The sequence below is a fragment of the Lonchura striata genome, chromosome 1A, assembly GCF_050655825.1.
Source record: "Lonchura striata isolate lonStrDom1 chromosome 1A, ASM5065582v1, whole genome shotgun sequence".
Classification (NCBI taxonomy): domain Eukaryota; kingdom Metazoa; phylum Chordata; class Aves; order Passeriformes; family Estrildidae; genus Lonchura; species Lonchura striata.
Genome location: NC_140741.1, coordinates 957,426 through 971,725, shown reverse-complemented (window position 1 = coordinate 971,725; position 14,300 = coordinate 957,426). Strand labels below are relative to the sequence as shown.

Below are 14,300 nucleotides of genomic sequence, written 5' to 3'. Positions count from 1 at the left end.
ATCCCGATCTCAGCTGAGCGCCTCGGACGCCGCGCAGGCCGGGAGCTGCCCCGATCCGATCCCCGCACGGAGCTCCGAGCGCCGGTCCCGCCGCAGTCCGTCCGAGCATCCACACAGAACACGGGGCGGGCGCGGAGCCGCCGCCATTTACGGGCGGGGGGCGGGGCCGGGGGCGGGGCCAGCACAGGTGCGCGCACAGGTGCGCGGGGCCCCAGCGCGCCTGCGCGGGGCGGGGCCGCGGGTATTTAAACCGCGGGGCGAGCGCGGCGGAGCCATTTGGTGCTGGGCGCTCGGAGCGGGAGGTTACGACCGGTCGGGCTCCATATCTCTGTTTCTTTTGCTTTTCTTGCGCGTTTCTTTTCTTTTGTATTTCTTTTTCTCTGTACCTCTCCTATCTACCCTCCTTTCCTCCCCTCCCCCACCCCCTACACCCTCCCCCCCCCCAAACCCCCCCCCCTCCCTCTCCCCCCTAGCCCTCCCCTCCCTCCCTCCCGGGCGGGCCCCCCTACACCCCTTTCCTTGTCCTCCCTCTCTATTCCCCTACTCACCCCTACACTATCCTGTCCCTCCATCGTGTCCCTGTTCCTTCCCTCCCCAGCCGGGCTCCCCCGTGCCCCCTCCCCCTGCTCCCCCCCACGCGCTCCCGGTTCCTCCTGCCGCCTTTCCGTGATGCCTTTCCCCCTCCACACATTCCGCCTCCTTCCCCAAAGCTGCCTTCAATCTTTCTTTTCCTTCACCCGGCTCTCCCCCCAGGCCCCTCCCCAGCTGCCCTGCACACCCCGACCTCTCCCCACCGGCCCCCTGTCCTCGTCCCCTTCCCCTCGACTGCCGCTCTGCTCCCCTGTTCTCGTTCCCCATTCCCCTTTTCCTTCTTTCCTCGCAGCCGCGGGGCTCGGGGCGCCGCAGAATAAAGCCCAGAGGGCCGGAGCCGGCGCCCCCCGCCCTCGCTGGGGTCCCCACACGGGGCCGGAGCCGCTCTGCGGGTCCCCCCATTGCAGTCTAATACACGGCCCGACACTGCCGGGGTGCGGCTTTCCCGACATCACACTGGGGGTCGGGCTGGGGGTCGGGAGGGGGTCCTGGGGGGAGGAGGGTGGGGGGGTTAGGAAGGGCCCCCTCCGGAGGAGGGGGTCCCGGGGGTGGGGGGGGCCAGGGTGGGCCCCCTCCGGAGGAGGGGGTCCGGGGGAGGGGGGCGGGGTGGAGGGGGGGCCTTCCCCCCTCCAGCCCCGCCCCCTCTCCGGGACCCCCTTCTCCGGACCGGGACCCCGGGGGGAGGAGTGGGGGGGGGGTGGGGGGTGGGGGGGGGTGGGTGGGGGGGTGGGTTCGGGGGGGTGGGGGGGTGGGGGGGGTGGGGGGGTGGGTGGGTGGGGTGGGGGGGGTGGGGGGGTGGGGGGGGGTGGGTGGGGGGGTGGGGGGGGGTGGGTGGGGTGGGGGGGGGGGGGGGGGGGGGGGGGGGGCGCTGGAGGGGACCGCCGGTCGTGTGTTTTTTTATTTCTGTTCACGGCGCAGAGTGACGTGACCCCCTCTGCTACCCCCCCCCCCACCCCACCCCACCTCCCTCCCCACCCCCCCTCCCACCCCACCCCCCCCCCGCCCCCCCCCACCCCACCCCCGCCCCCCCCCACCCCCCCCCCCCCCCCTCCCACCCCACTCCTCCCCCCGGGTCCCGGTCCGGAGAAGGGGGTCCCGGAGAGGGGGCGGGGCTGGAGGGGGGAAGGCCCCCCCCTCCACCCCGCCCCCCTCCCCCGGACCCCCTCCTCCGGAGGGGGCCCACCCTGGCCCCCCCCCCCCCCTGGACCCCCTCCTCCGGAGGGGGCCCTTCCTAACCCCCCCACCCTCCTCCCCCCAGGACCCCCTCCCGACCCCCAGCCCGACCCCCAGTGTGATGTCGGGAAAGCCGCACCCCGGCAGTGTCGGGCCGTGTATTAGACTGCAATGGGGGGACCCGCAGAGCGGCTCCGGCCCCGTGTGGGGACCCCAGCGAGGGCGGGGGGCGCCGGCTCCGGCCCTCTGGGCTTTATTCTGCGGCGCCCCGAGCCCCGCGGCTGCGAGGAAAGAAGGAAAAGGGGAATGGGGAACGAGAACAGGGGAGCAGAGCGGAGCATGCGGGAAGGTGGGGAGGGAGGTCGGGCTGCGAGTAAAGCGGGCGGGGAAGGGAAAGGCCGGCAGGGGGAAAGAGGGACGGGACAGAGGAGGGAAGAGAGAGGGAATGGAACGGAGCAGCGGGGCAGGGACAGGTGAGGGACGAGTGGGGGGGTCGCATTTGGGGGAGGAGGGAGAGTGGGTTTAGGGGAGAAAAAACAGAAATATGGAGAGAAGGAAGGAAGGGTAGATGGTGGGACGGGAGGGGAGGCCGAAATGGGACGAGAAGGAAAAGGAGGAAGACAAAGAAGGGGAATAGGAGCAGAAGGAAGGAAGAGTAGAAGGGGGCACAAAAGGGGAGCGAAAGCAGTCGGCTTTGGGGAGGAGAGGAAAACGGGGGAAAGGCAGGGAAAGAAGGGGAATGGGAGCAGGAGGAAGGAAGAGTAAAGGGGGGGAAGGAGAGAAGGGCGAAGCTGCGGAGCCCGCACAGAACCCACCACCCTCACTGCGCTCCGAGTGAGCAAATGGCGGCTGCAGCGATTCCCGGCACTTAAATAAGCTCGGCCCCACCCCACGCAGGTGCCCCGCGGTCCCGCGCACCTGAGCCAGCGCCGGCCCCGCCCCTGAGGCTCCGGCCCGGCCCCGCCCCTGAGGCTCCGGCCCGCCCGGGATGGAGGCGGGGCCATCGCTCCCGGCCCGCCGGGATGGGCCCGGGGCTGCCGCTTCGGCTCCCGGCGGTGCCGCCTCTGCCCCGGCGGGCGGGTCGGGGTCTCTCTCGGGCCGGAGCACCGGGGCGGCGCCGGGGCCGAGCCGGCGGCGGCGGCGATTTCCCGGGGCTGACCGAGACCGGCCGGGGCGCGGGGACCCCCGTGCCGCCCCAGCACCCCCAAACCCCGCCGCTCCCCGCCGTGCCAGGGAATTTTCTTTTTCCCGGTGCAGGCCGAGACATTTCTGTGAGAAAACTCAAAAGTCAGGGGTACGGGGTCTGAGGGGAGAGAAGAGATTCTGGTATAAATCCAAAACGCGTTGTGAAAAACAACATGGAAGAGCTCATTTGCTCTCCCAGCCCGGTTTCTGTGTGACCGTCTGTGATTCCAGCTGCTCCGCTGGCACTGGCAGCCTGCGGGGCTCGAAGGACTTGCCAGGTGCCCAGCACGACAGAAAATAACGGGAGAACTCCCCGGCTCTGGCAGCGGAGCCTCTCGGCAGTGTCCCGAAAGCCCCGCAGTGCCAGCATCTCTGCATGGAAGCTGAGGGGCTCCAGCGCAGCCCCTCTGCAGCGTTCCTCTGCAGCTGGCACTGCCCAGCGCCCCTGACCAGGGTTTGGGGTCCCTGCACAGCCCCCGGCGCAGCCCCCTGGCTTCTTCCAGCTCCCTTCAGCCAGGATGATTTTCTCGGGGGTAGGAGCACCCAAAGCCAGCGGAACTGGCCTCAGCCACTTTCCGTGGGATCTCTCCTCTTCCTTCCTCACCAAATTCCCACTGTCAAAACCCAGCTTGAGGCACAGATCCCCATCCCCTCAATCTCTCCAAGGAATTGGGCTCGGATTTCCCAATCCAGCAGGGCAGAAATGCTCTTGTCCTTACCGTGCATCCTAATTGCAGTAATGGCTTAAGAAATAATTGAAAGAAATTAAAGGAATGAAGAGAAATTAAATAAGAGCTGCCAGCTCCAACTAAGGGATGCTCAAACCCCTTACCAACAATTCGCTTTAATTAACCGACTCAAACAAAGTAATCAACACCACATTGATACAGTAGGATTCTTTTTAATCGAGTTATAGATAAATATTGCAGAATGTAAAAACCTTTGTAAATCCAGAAACTCTTTCAAGAGATAGACAGGGCACAGCTGCAGAGAGTCTTGGGGAGTTCAGGGGAAAAACCCCAAAGTTTTCAGTGTTTAGCATCTCCCACCCTGTCGTCACTGACAGCAAACACGGCTTCAGCCTCGGGAAAACACGGAGAGTCAGGGATTTTACAGATCCTGGTCTCACCTCAGCCTCTCAGCAGGTACAGTCTGCAGGGAGAGGGAAGAAAAAGGGTCAGAATGGACAGCCTACTTCCAGAAAATCATCACCATTCATAAAGCACTAAGCAGAGCTGTAAGAACTTCCCCAAAGGTTCATTTCCCTGCGGACTGAGGGCTCTCAGTTGAAGCACGGGCTGGACCTGCCACGGACAGACTCCAGGAACCCCAGAAGTAAAAGCCACTGGGCCAATTCCAGAAAACATTCCAAAATCAGGCTCCTAGGATGTGACCATCTCCTCTCTCACCTGGAGGCGGAAGCACAAGGAATGATCTTCCCTCCTGTGGGTTTTCTGGGATCTGCAGTGAACCGCAGGGGGAAGAAAACAAAGCCTGAATATTTCGCACGACTGGAACAGAAAAGTGGGGAAAAGGGAGGCAGGGGCACTGCTGGGGTGATAACTGGGATCCAGCCTCTCCACACCAATGGAAGCAGAGACTGAGTGACAGAGCCTTTGGGACCACTTTGCTGGGATTCATAGGAAAACGGGTGAGTTTTATTTTGGCAATAAAGCCAAGCTGCTTCTCACCTCATCAGCCGGGTACAGCAGCAGCACCCGCAGGAACCTGGCCAGGTGGCTCTGCCTGGCAGAGGGCTCCCCACTTCCTGGGAATTGTGTGCTACAGGGCTGTGCCACTGGCCATTAAAACAGTTCCCACCTGGCCCTTCACAAAGGCAAGGTGCTTTTTCCATACAGCAAATGGTTTTTGAATTAAGAAGGTAACACTATACTCAACTGGAGAAGAAAAAAGTGAGAGCTGTAAAATTTTCCCACGCCAGGCAAAAAAGAAAGCCAAATCAAACCAAAACGAAAAGTAGCATAACAATGAAAAAAACCCCAAAACATATCAAGCATATTTCAAGAGAGTTTAAATCTGAATGAAGTGATTTACTTAGAGGCTTGAAAATCTGCCATGCTGCAAAAATCTAACTGCTGCAATAAAAGCCTTTTCTTACATCACATTTTAGCCCTGAATTTGCAAAAACCCCTGCCAAACTAACAATTCACCACATACAGTTCTTGAGTCATTCCTGTCCTTGAGCACGAGTCAAGCTAAAGTTATGGAGACAAGAAAAACATAAGTGACTCAATGCTGCTCCTTTGGAAATTACAGAATCAGAGGGAGGGTTTTCCTTAGCTTAGGAAAAATGCACAGCCAGTTCAGCAGATACTGAATAGCAGGGAAGTCAGGAGATACGTGCTTTGCTGTCAGAGACAAACATATAAATAAATATTTACATTAAGCCAGAGGTCTACAGATGGTCTGATCAGAAGTCTTGATGCAGAAAACCAGCCCTGGGGTATCCTCTTAAGGGACACAGGAGGAACTCCTTGGCTGGGACACAGCCTCGCTCAGCGCTGCTCCCATGGCTCTCGGCTCTTTGCCAGTGCTTGCAGTGTCCCCGCAGATCCCAGAGGATGGCAGGGCCAAGGCTCCCGTTCGCTCCTCCGGCACTCAGCGAGTGTTTCCTGCCACGCCCCCTGTGCAGAGCAGCCACGCGCGGCTCGCCGGTGCTCAGCCCTGCCTCCAGGGCTTTGAATGGCACATCCACCTGCAAAATAGGCAGGGAGAGCTTCTGGCTCACACGCGGGATTTGACAACACAAAGAGCACGCGTGGGTGTCAGAAAGGGCTCAAATCTCATCTCACACCACCGAGAGGGGGAATGGAACGGAGCAGCGGGGCAGGGACAGGACAGGACAGGAAGGAGCCGGGTTTGGGGGGGACACGGAAACGGGGGAAAGAGAGGTAACTGAACACGGGCAGGAGCATGGAGCGGGAGAGAGAGGGACAGGAGGGGATCCTCCCGGCGCCCCGGCTCCGCCCCGGCTCAGCCCCGCCCGGGCTGCTGCGCTCGGCAGAGCTCGGCTCCGTTCGGCTGGACTCGCCTCCTCGGCCAGCTTCGGCTACTTTCGGCCACGCTCGGCTATTTCCGGCCGCATTCGCCTCCATTCGCCTCTTCGGCAAAGCTCGGCTCGCCTCGGCTGAACTCGGCAAAGCTCGGCTCCGCTCGCCTCCTCGGCCCCTTTCGGCCGCTTTCGCCCACGCTCGCCTAGTCCCGCCCGCTCCCGCCTCCATTCGCCCACTCCCACAGCTCGGCTCCCTCCGCCCGGCCCCGGCTCCCTCCGGCTCACACATTTCCTCAGGGCACCTCAGCACAGGTTGCACACAGAAGCTGTGGCTGCCCCCGGATCCCTGGAAGTGTCCAAGGCCAGGCTGGACAGGGCTTAGAGCACCCTGGCATGGTGGAAGGTGTCCCTGCCCATGGCAGGGGCTGGAACGGGACGAGCTTTAAAAAAAGGTGCCTTCCCATCCAAACCCTTCTGGGATTCCACGAATCTGTGAACCGCTCCCGGCAGAAGGGCTAGATTTCCATTGTGCTTCGAAAATGCTGCTGCAAGAACACGAAGAGAGATTTCAAATACTGTTAAAGTGGCACAACCACATCAAAAATTACGTCTGGGGGTAAAGTGGCAACTCTGCAATTCCAACCTCTGATACCAAGGACACATGGAGGGCTGAATCCTGGAGGTCCTTACATGACAGGATTTCTAGAGTTATCCGTCCCCAGTTTGCTGCTTAGGGTTAGAAAAGGTGGAATTCTGTTCTTAAGGGGTTACCACGTACCATCAACGTGAGAGACGGGGATGCTGATGTTTGATCAGAGTCCTGGAGCAGCCTGGAGCACGCTGGCTTCCCGAACCAGGTCTGCTGCCTTGTCCGTGTAGGGGTAGGGCTTTGTCCTCAGCCTCAGCAGGATCTGTCAGCAAAGGAGGAGAGAAAAGTAGAGTGCACCGGCTCCCAAGTGTGGGGGAACCATGTGCTGCTAAGGAAGACCACGTGCTGAAAGTGGTTGGAAGCCGGGCGGGTTTTGGGAGGACAAATTCCATATTACTTCTGCAGGATTCTGTCTACAGTTCCTGCTCTACAAACCAAATACATCAAACGACAACAACAAACAAACAAACAAAAAAACCCCACATTAAATCAACAACAACAAAATAATTACTCCTACCTCAATAACCCCATACTGCCCCAAACCATTCCAAGGAGGGCGGCAGGAGGGGCTGGCAAAGGCAGGGCCCCGCCGGGCCCCCCTCGCCGCTGCCATCCTTCTCCAGCGCCGCCGCTGAGCCGCCTTCAGCCCAAAACCCACCCAAAAATACCCCAAAATCGTCCTAAATGCCCCCCAAAAACCCACCCAAAACTACCCAAACCCTCCTAAAAATATCCAAAAAACTCACCATAAAATGCCCCAAAACCAGCCCAAAACCCTCCCAAAAATACCCCAAAAAATCCACCCAAAAATATCCTAAAACCCACCAAAGAATACCCCAAAGCCCTCCCGAGAATACCCGAAAACCCTGCCCATAAACACCCTGAAACCCCAAATTAACCACTCTGAACCCCAAAATATCCCTGAGCTCCTCATACCCCAAATTTTCCTCCCCAACCCCCAAATTCCCCCCCGACCCCCAAAATTCACTTCTGGGTCTCGTCCTCGGGGGCCGGCGGCTGCCGGGGCCCCCCCAGGCCCGCGGGCGGCGCCCCCAAACCCGGGGGGAGTTCGGGGTCCGAGTCGGGGTCGTCCTCATGAGCCACCAGCCTGGGGACCCAAAAACCGGGGGGAACCCCGAATCGGGGGGGGGGACCCAAAATTGGAGGGGGTTCTGGGGGGTTCTGGAAGGTCTTTGGGGCATCCCAGGAGGACTTTTGGGGTCTCAGGGGGTTTTGGGGGTCCCAGGAGGAATTTCAGGGGTCCTAAAGGGAAATTTGGAGGTCCCAGGGGGAGTTTTGGGGTCCCAAAGAGAATTTTGGGCGTCCCAGGGAGGGCTTTGGAGTCCTGGGGAGAAGTTTGGAGGTTTCAAGGGGTTTTTGGGAGGAATTTTGGGGGTCCTGGGGGGGGGTTGGGGTCCTGAAGGGAATTTTTGGGTTCCCGAGGCTGTTTATGGCGGTCCCGGGGCTGTTTTTGGGGGATCCCGCCGGGTATTTTTGGGGGTGCCGGGAGTGTTCTTGGGGTCCCCCCTCACCAGTCCACGGCCGGCTCCACTCCCCGGTTCCCGGTCAGCGCCAGCGCCTTCGCCCTGCGGGACCGGGGGGCTCCCGGTTATTTTTGGGGGGTCCCAGAGGGTTCTGAGGGGTCCCGGGGGGTTTTTTGGGGGTCTCGGTGGCGTTTTGGGGGTCCCGGGGGCTCCGGGGCCTGTCCGTGTGTCCCGCCCCCCCCCAATCCCATTCCCGGTGCCGGGTCCCCTCCGGCTGCTCCCGCCCGCCCTCCCCCGCTGTCCCCCCGGTGCCGCCGCCCTCAGCGCGCCGGGCCCCGAATCCCACCTCCAGCAGCGCCTCCAGAGCCGCCCGAGCCCGGTCCCACCGCCCGCCGCCATCACGGCGGCGCCGGGCTCCCGACACGTGGGGGACGGCGGCCGGCGAGGGACAGAAAGGCACAAAGCGTTCCGGTACGGACGGCGGCCGGAACGGGACAGAAAGCCTCCCTCGCCGCTGCCATCCTAATCCGGCGCCGCCGCGGAGCCGCCTCCAGCCCTCCCCTCACTCACAGACATCGCCCCGCTCGCCGCTCGCTGCCGCCCCTCGCCCCGTCTCGGTGATTTTGCCGGGCGCTGGCTGGGGGGCTGCAGTACCGCCCTGTGCCCACAAGGCGGCAGCACTTTTCAAGCGAGTCCGCGCCAAGCCACTCCCAAGAGGGCGGCCGGGTTGCAGTACCGCCCTTTGTCCACAGGGCGGCAGCACTTTCCAAGCGAGTCTGCACCAAGCCACTCCCAAGAGGGCGGCCGTGGGCGGCGGGGTTGCAGTACCGCCCTGTGCCCACAAGGCGGCAGCACTTTTCAAGGGAGTCCGCGCCAAGCCACTTCCAAGAGTGCGGCTGCGGGTAGAGCGGCTGCACTACTGCCTTGTGTCCACAAGGCGGCAGCACTTTTCAAGCGAGTCCGCGCCAAGCCACTCCCAAGAGGGCGGTCGGGCTGCAGTACCGGCCTTTGTCCACAAGGCGGCAGCACTTTTCAAGGGAGTCCGCGCCAAGGCACTCCCAAGAGTGCGGCTGCGGGCAGAGCGGCTGCACTACTGCCCTTTGTCCACAAGGCGGCAGCACTTTTCAAGGGAGTCCGCGCCAAGCCACTTCCAAGAGGGCGGCCGGGCTGAAGTACCGCCCTGTGTCCACAAGGCGGCAGCACTTTTCAAGCGAGTCCGCGCCAAGCCACTCCCAAGAGGGCGGTCGGGCCGCAGTACCGCCCTGTGTCCACAAGGCGGCAGCACTTTTCAAGCGAGTCCGCGCCAAGGCACTCCCAAGAGTGCGGCTGCGGGCAGAGCGGCTGCACTACTGCCTTGTGTCCACAAGGCGGCAGCACTTTTCAAGCGAGTCCGCGCCAAGCCACTCCCAAGAGGGCGGCCGGGTTGCAGTACCGCCCTTTGTCCACAGGGCGGCAGCACTTTCCAAGCGAGTCTGCACCAAGCCACTCCCAAGAGGGCGGCCGTGGGCGGCGGGGTTGCAGTACCGCCCTGTGCCCACAAGGCGGCAGCACTTTTCAAGGGAGTCCGCGCCAAGCCACTTCCAAGAGTGCGGCTGCGGGTAGAGCGGCTGCACTACTGCCTTGTGTCCACAAGGCGGCAGCACTTTTCAAGCGAGTCCGCGCCAAGCCACTCCCAAGAGGGCGGTCGGGCTGCAGTACCGGCCTTTGTCCACAAGGCGGCAGCACTTTTCAAGCGAGTCCACGCAAAGCCACTCCCAAGAGGGCGGCTGCGAGAGGCGGGGCCGCAGTACCGCCCTTTGTCCACAAGGCGGCAGCACTTTTCAAGGGAGTCCGCGCCAAGCCACTTCCAAGAGGGCAGCCGGGCTGAAGTACCGCCCTGTGCCCACAAGTCGGCAGCACTTTTCAAGCGAGTCCGCGCCAAGCCACTCCCAAGAGGGCGGCGGGGTTGCAGTACTGCCCTTTTTCCACAAGGCGGCAGCACTTTTCAAGCGAGTCCGCGCCAAGCCACTTCCAAGAGTGCGGCCACGGGCAGAGCGGCTGCACTACTGCCTTGTGTCCACAAGGCGGCAGCACTTTTCAAGCGAGTCCGCGCCAAGCCACTCCTAAGAGGGAAGCTGCGGGCGGCGGGGCCGCAGTACCGCCCTGTGTCCACAAGGCGGCAGCACTTTTCAAGCAAGTCCACGCCAAGGCACTCCCAAGAGTGCGGCTGCGGGCAGAGCGGCTGCACTACTGCCTTGTGTCCACAAGTCGGCAGCACTTTTCAAGCGAGTCCGCGCCAAGGCACTCCCAAGAGGGCGGTCGGGCTGCAGTACCGGCCTTTGTCCACAAGGCGGCAGCACTTTTCAAGCGAGTCCACGCCAAGGCACTCCCAAGAGGGCGGCTGCGAGAGGCGGGGCCGCAGTACCGCCCTTTTTCCACAAGGCGGCAGCACTTTTCAAGCGAGTCTGCGCCAAGGCACTCCCAAGAGGGCGGCGGGGTTGCAGTACCGCCCTGTGTCCACAAGGCGGCAGCACTTTTCAAGCGAGTCCGCGCCAAGGCACTCCCAAGAGGGCGGCCGGGTTGCAGTACCGCTCTCTGCCCACACGGCGGCAGTACCGCGCCGTCCCCGCCGGCACGGCCTCGGCAGCGAACGCCCCAAAGCGTCCGCGCGGGAAAGAACGGAACAAAAAGCCTGCCTGAGACCCGATAGGAACTGAAAGAAAAAAGCTTTACTCTTAAGCTGCAGTTCAACACGCTTTATTTTTATGTTTTTCATATTTATATTCACATTCGGATTTGTAATGGATATTGATGGAAAATTATATTTTCATAATTTCTTACATTTATTCCTATTATATTTTATTTCAGATTTTTATACGTATCCTAATGGATATCTTAATAGAGGTCAGGGGAGGGTGTGTGGCTGGGGGCGGGGCCAGGGGAGGGGGTAAGGACAGGGGTGGGGGTTAGAGGGTGGGGTCAGCATTGGGGGAGGGGGGTCAGCATTGGGGGCGTGGTTAGGGGTGGGGTCAGGGTGTGGGGGAGGGGGTGGAGGGTGGGTCAGGGAAGGGGTTAGGGTAGAGGGAGGATTCAGGGTGGGGGTGTGGCTACCAGACAGACCCCTCCCCTACCCCCCCTATACATATATATATAAATATAAAAATATTGTCAGGCGCAGCAGTGGAAAATTTGATGCTACCAAGGAGTAAAAATTTTTATTTTTACTTTGATGCTCCCAGGGAGTAGAAATTTTTATTTTTAAAGTTGTTTTTCTTTTTTTTTACTTCCTCGGAGCACGGTATTTTCTACTCCTGCTTTTTTATTCTAAGTACAGAAAGGGGAAAAAAGAGAGAAAGAGGAGGAGAGAGTGAGAAGAAGAAGAAGAGGAGAGAGTGAGAAGAAGAGGAGAGACAAGAAGAAAAGGAGAGAGGAGGAAGACGAGAGAGCGAGAAAAGGAAAAAGAGAGAGGAGGAAGATGAGAGAGTGAGAAGAAAAAGAGGAGAGAGGAGGAAGAGGAGTGAGAAGAAAGGGAGAGAGATGAAGAAGAGTGTGAGAAGGAGAGAAGAGAGCAAGAAGAAGAGGAAAGCGTGAGAGGAAGAAGAGAGTGTGAGAAGGAAAGGAGAGAGTGACAAGAGGAAGAGAGAGGAGGAAGAGGAGTAAGTGAGAGGAAGAAGAGGAGAGAGAGAGGAGGAAGATGAGAGAGAGGAGAGAGTGAGAAGAAGAGGAGAGAGGAGGAAAAGGAGAGAGTGAGAAGAAAAGGAAAGAGTGAGATGAAGAGGAGAGAGTGAGAGGAAGAGAAGAGAGTGAGAGGAAGAAGAGAGAGGAAGAAGAGGAGAGAGAGGAGGAAGAGGAGAGAGAGGAGGAAGAGGAGAGAGGAGGAAGAGCAGCGAGTGAGAAGAATAGGAGAGAGGAGGAAGAGCAGCGAGTGTGAAGAAGAGGAGAGAAGAGGAAAAGAGCGAGAAGGAAAGGAGAGAGTGAGATGAAGAAGAGTGTGAGAAGAAGAGAACAGTGAGAAGAAGAGGTGAGAGTGAGAAGGAGAGAGGAGAAAGAGGAGAGAGGAGAAAGAGGAGAGAGTGAAAAGAAAAGGAGAGAGAGATGAAGCGAGTGTGAGAAGAAGAGAGGAGAGAGTGACAAGAGGAAGAGAGGAGGAAGAGGAGTAAGTGAGAGGAAGAAAAGGAGAGAGAGAGGAGGAAGATGAGAGAGAGAAGAAGAGGAGAGTGAGAAGGAGAGAGGAGGAAGAGGAGAGAGTGAGGAGAAAAGGAGAGAGATGAAGACGAGAGTGTGAGAAGAGGAGAGAGTGAGAAGACAGGAGAGTGAGAAGACGAGGAGAGAGGAAGAAGAAGTGAGAGGAGGAAGAGGAGAAAGTGAGGAGAGGAGGAAGAGAGTGAGAAGAAAAGGAGAAAGATGAAGAAGAGAGTGGGAGAAGAAGAGGTGAGAATGAGAACAAGAAGAGGAGAGAGGAGGAAGAAGAAGAGAGGAGGAAGAGGAGAAAGTGAGAAAAGGAGAGAGGAGGAAGAGGAGCGAGTGAGAAGAAACAGAGAGAATGAGATGAAAAGGAGAGTGTGAGAAGAAGAGAGAGATGAAGAAGAGGAGAGTGAGATGAGAGTGTGAGAAGAAGAGGAGAGAGTCAGAGGAAGAAGAAAGAGGAGGAAGAGGAGAAAGTGAGAAGAAGAGGAGAGAGGAGGAAGAGGAGAGAGTGAGACGAAAAGGAGAGAGTGAGAAGAAAGAGAGTGTGAGAAGTGGAGAGAGTGAGGAAGAAGAGAGGAAGAAGAAGAGAGGAAGAAGAAGAGAGGAAGAAGAAGAGAGGAAGAAGAGGAGAAAGTGAGAAGAAGAGGAGAAAGGAGGAAGAGGACAGAGTGAGAAGAAAAGGAGAGAGTGAGATGAAGAAGAGGAGAAGGTGAGAAGAATAAGAGGAGAGAGTGAGAGGAATAAGAGGAGAGAGGAGGAAGAGGAGAGAGTGAGGAGAAAAGGAGAGAGAGAGATGAAGAAGAGAGTGTGAGGAGAGAGTGTGAGGAGAGGAGAGAGTGTGAAGAAGAGGAGTGAGAAGAAGAAGAGGAGAGAGGAAGAAGAAGAAGAGGAGAGAGGAAGAAGAAGAAGAGGAGAGAGTGAGAAGAAGAGGAGAGAGTGAGAAGAAGAAGAGGAGAGAGGAAGAAGAAGAGGAGAGAGGAGGAAGAAGAGGAGAGAGGAGGAAGAGGAGCGAGTGAGAAGGAGAGAGTGAGATGAAGAAAAGGAGAGTGTGAGAAGAAGAGGAGAGAGTGAGATGAAGAAGAGGAGAGTGAGAGGAGAGAGTAAGAAGAAGAGGAGAGAGTCAGAGGAAGAAGAAAGAGGAGGAAGAGGAGAAAGTGAGAAGGAGAGAGAGAGATGAAGACAGTGTGAGAAGAAGAGGAGAGAGCGAGAAGAAGGAGAGAGGAGGAAGAGGAGAGATGAGAGGAAGAGGAGAGAGGAGGAAGAGGAGTGAGAAGAAGAGGAGAGAGCGAGGAGAAGAAGAGGAGAGTGTGAGAAGAAGAGGAGAGAGAGTGAGAAGAAGAAGAAGAGGAGAGAGTGAGAAGAAGAGAGCGAGAAGAAAGAGTGAGAAAAAGAAAAGGAAGAGAAAAGAGTATGAAGAAAACAGAGCAAGAAAAATAAAAGAGATAAAAAGAGAAACCAAAAAATTCAGATTAGAAAGAGAAAGGCAAAAGAAAGGAGGGGTAAAGAGAAAAAGAGTGAAAGACAAAGAGAAAAGGAAGCACTTGAAATGAAAGAGAAAAGCAAATAGAGAGACAAGAAAAAGAAGAAATAGAGCTGAAAACCTACAGGAAAACAAATGGAGAGACTGAACACAAGGTAGGGTTCAAGAGAGAAAGAAATAGAGAGTTAGAAACACAAAAAATTAAAGTTGGACAGAAAAGTAAAAAGGGTTAGAGACAAAGAAAATGATAGCAAGTGTTAGAAAGACAAAGGCTGACAAAGAGAAAAAAAAGAAGAAAACATAGTGAAACCTAGATTGAAAGAGACAAAGAGACATGGGGAAATACATGTAGAGGAAGGGAAGAAAATAGACAGGGTGAGAAGGAAATAGGGTTAGAGAAACATAGAGATGTGTTAGAAATGGAAACAAAGGAAAACACAGCCAGAGACAAAGAGTTACACACGGAAGGATAAAGTGAGGAATAGACTAAAGAGGAAAGTAAGAGGCAAAGGGAGAAAAAGGGTGAAAATGATACGACTCAACCACACCAAAGAAAGA

The 14,300-nt window shown here is 58.0% G+C and overlaps 1 long non-coding RNA gene across 1 annotated transcript; it reads right to left on the bottom strand.

Moving 5' to 3' along the window:
- Positions 1–3,833: 3,833 nt before the first annotated feature.
- Positions 3,834–5,977, bottom strand: LOC146763328 (uncharacterized). The gene is made up of 2 exons (XR_014951963.1): positions 5,352–5,977; positions 3,834–4,101 (listed from the first exon to the last, which is right to left on the bottom strand). It is a non-coding gene; the product is annotated as an uncharacterized LOC146763328 (long non-coding RNA).
- Between the last annotated feature and the right edge of the window lie 8,323 nt (positions 5,978–14,300).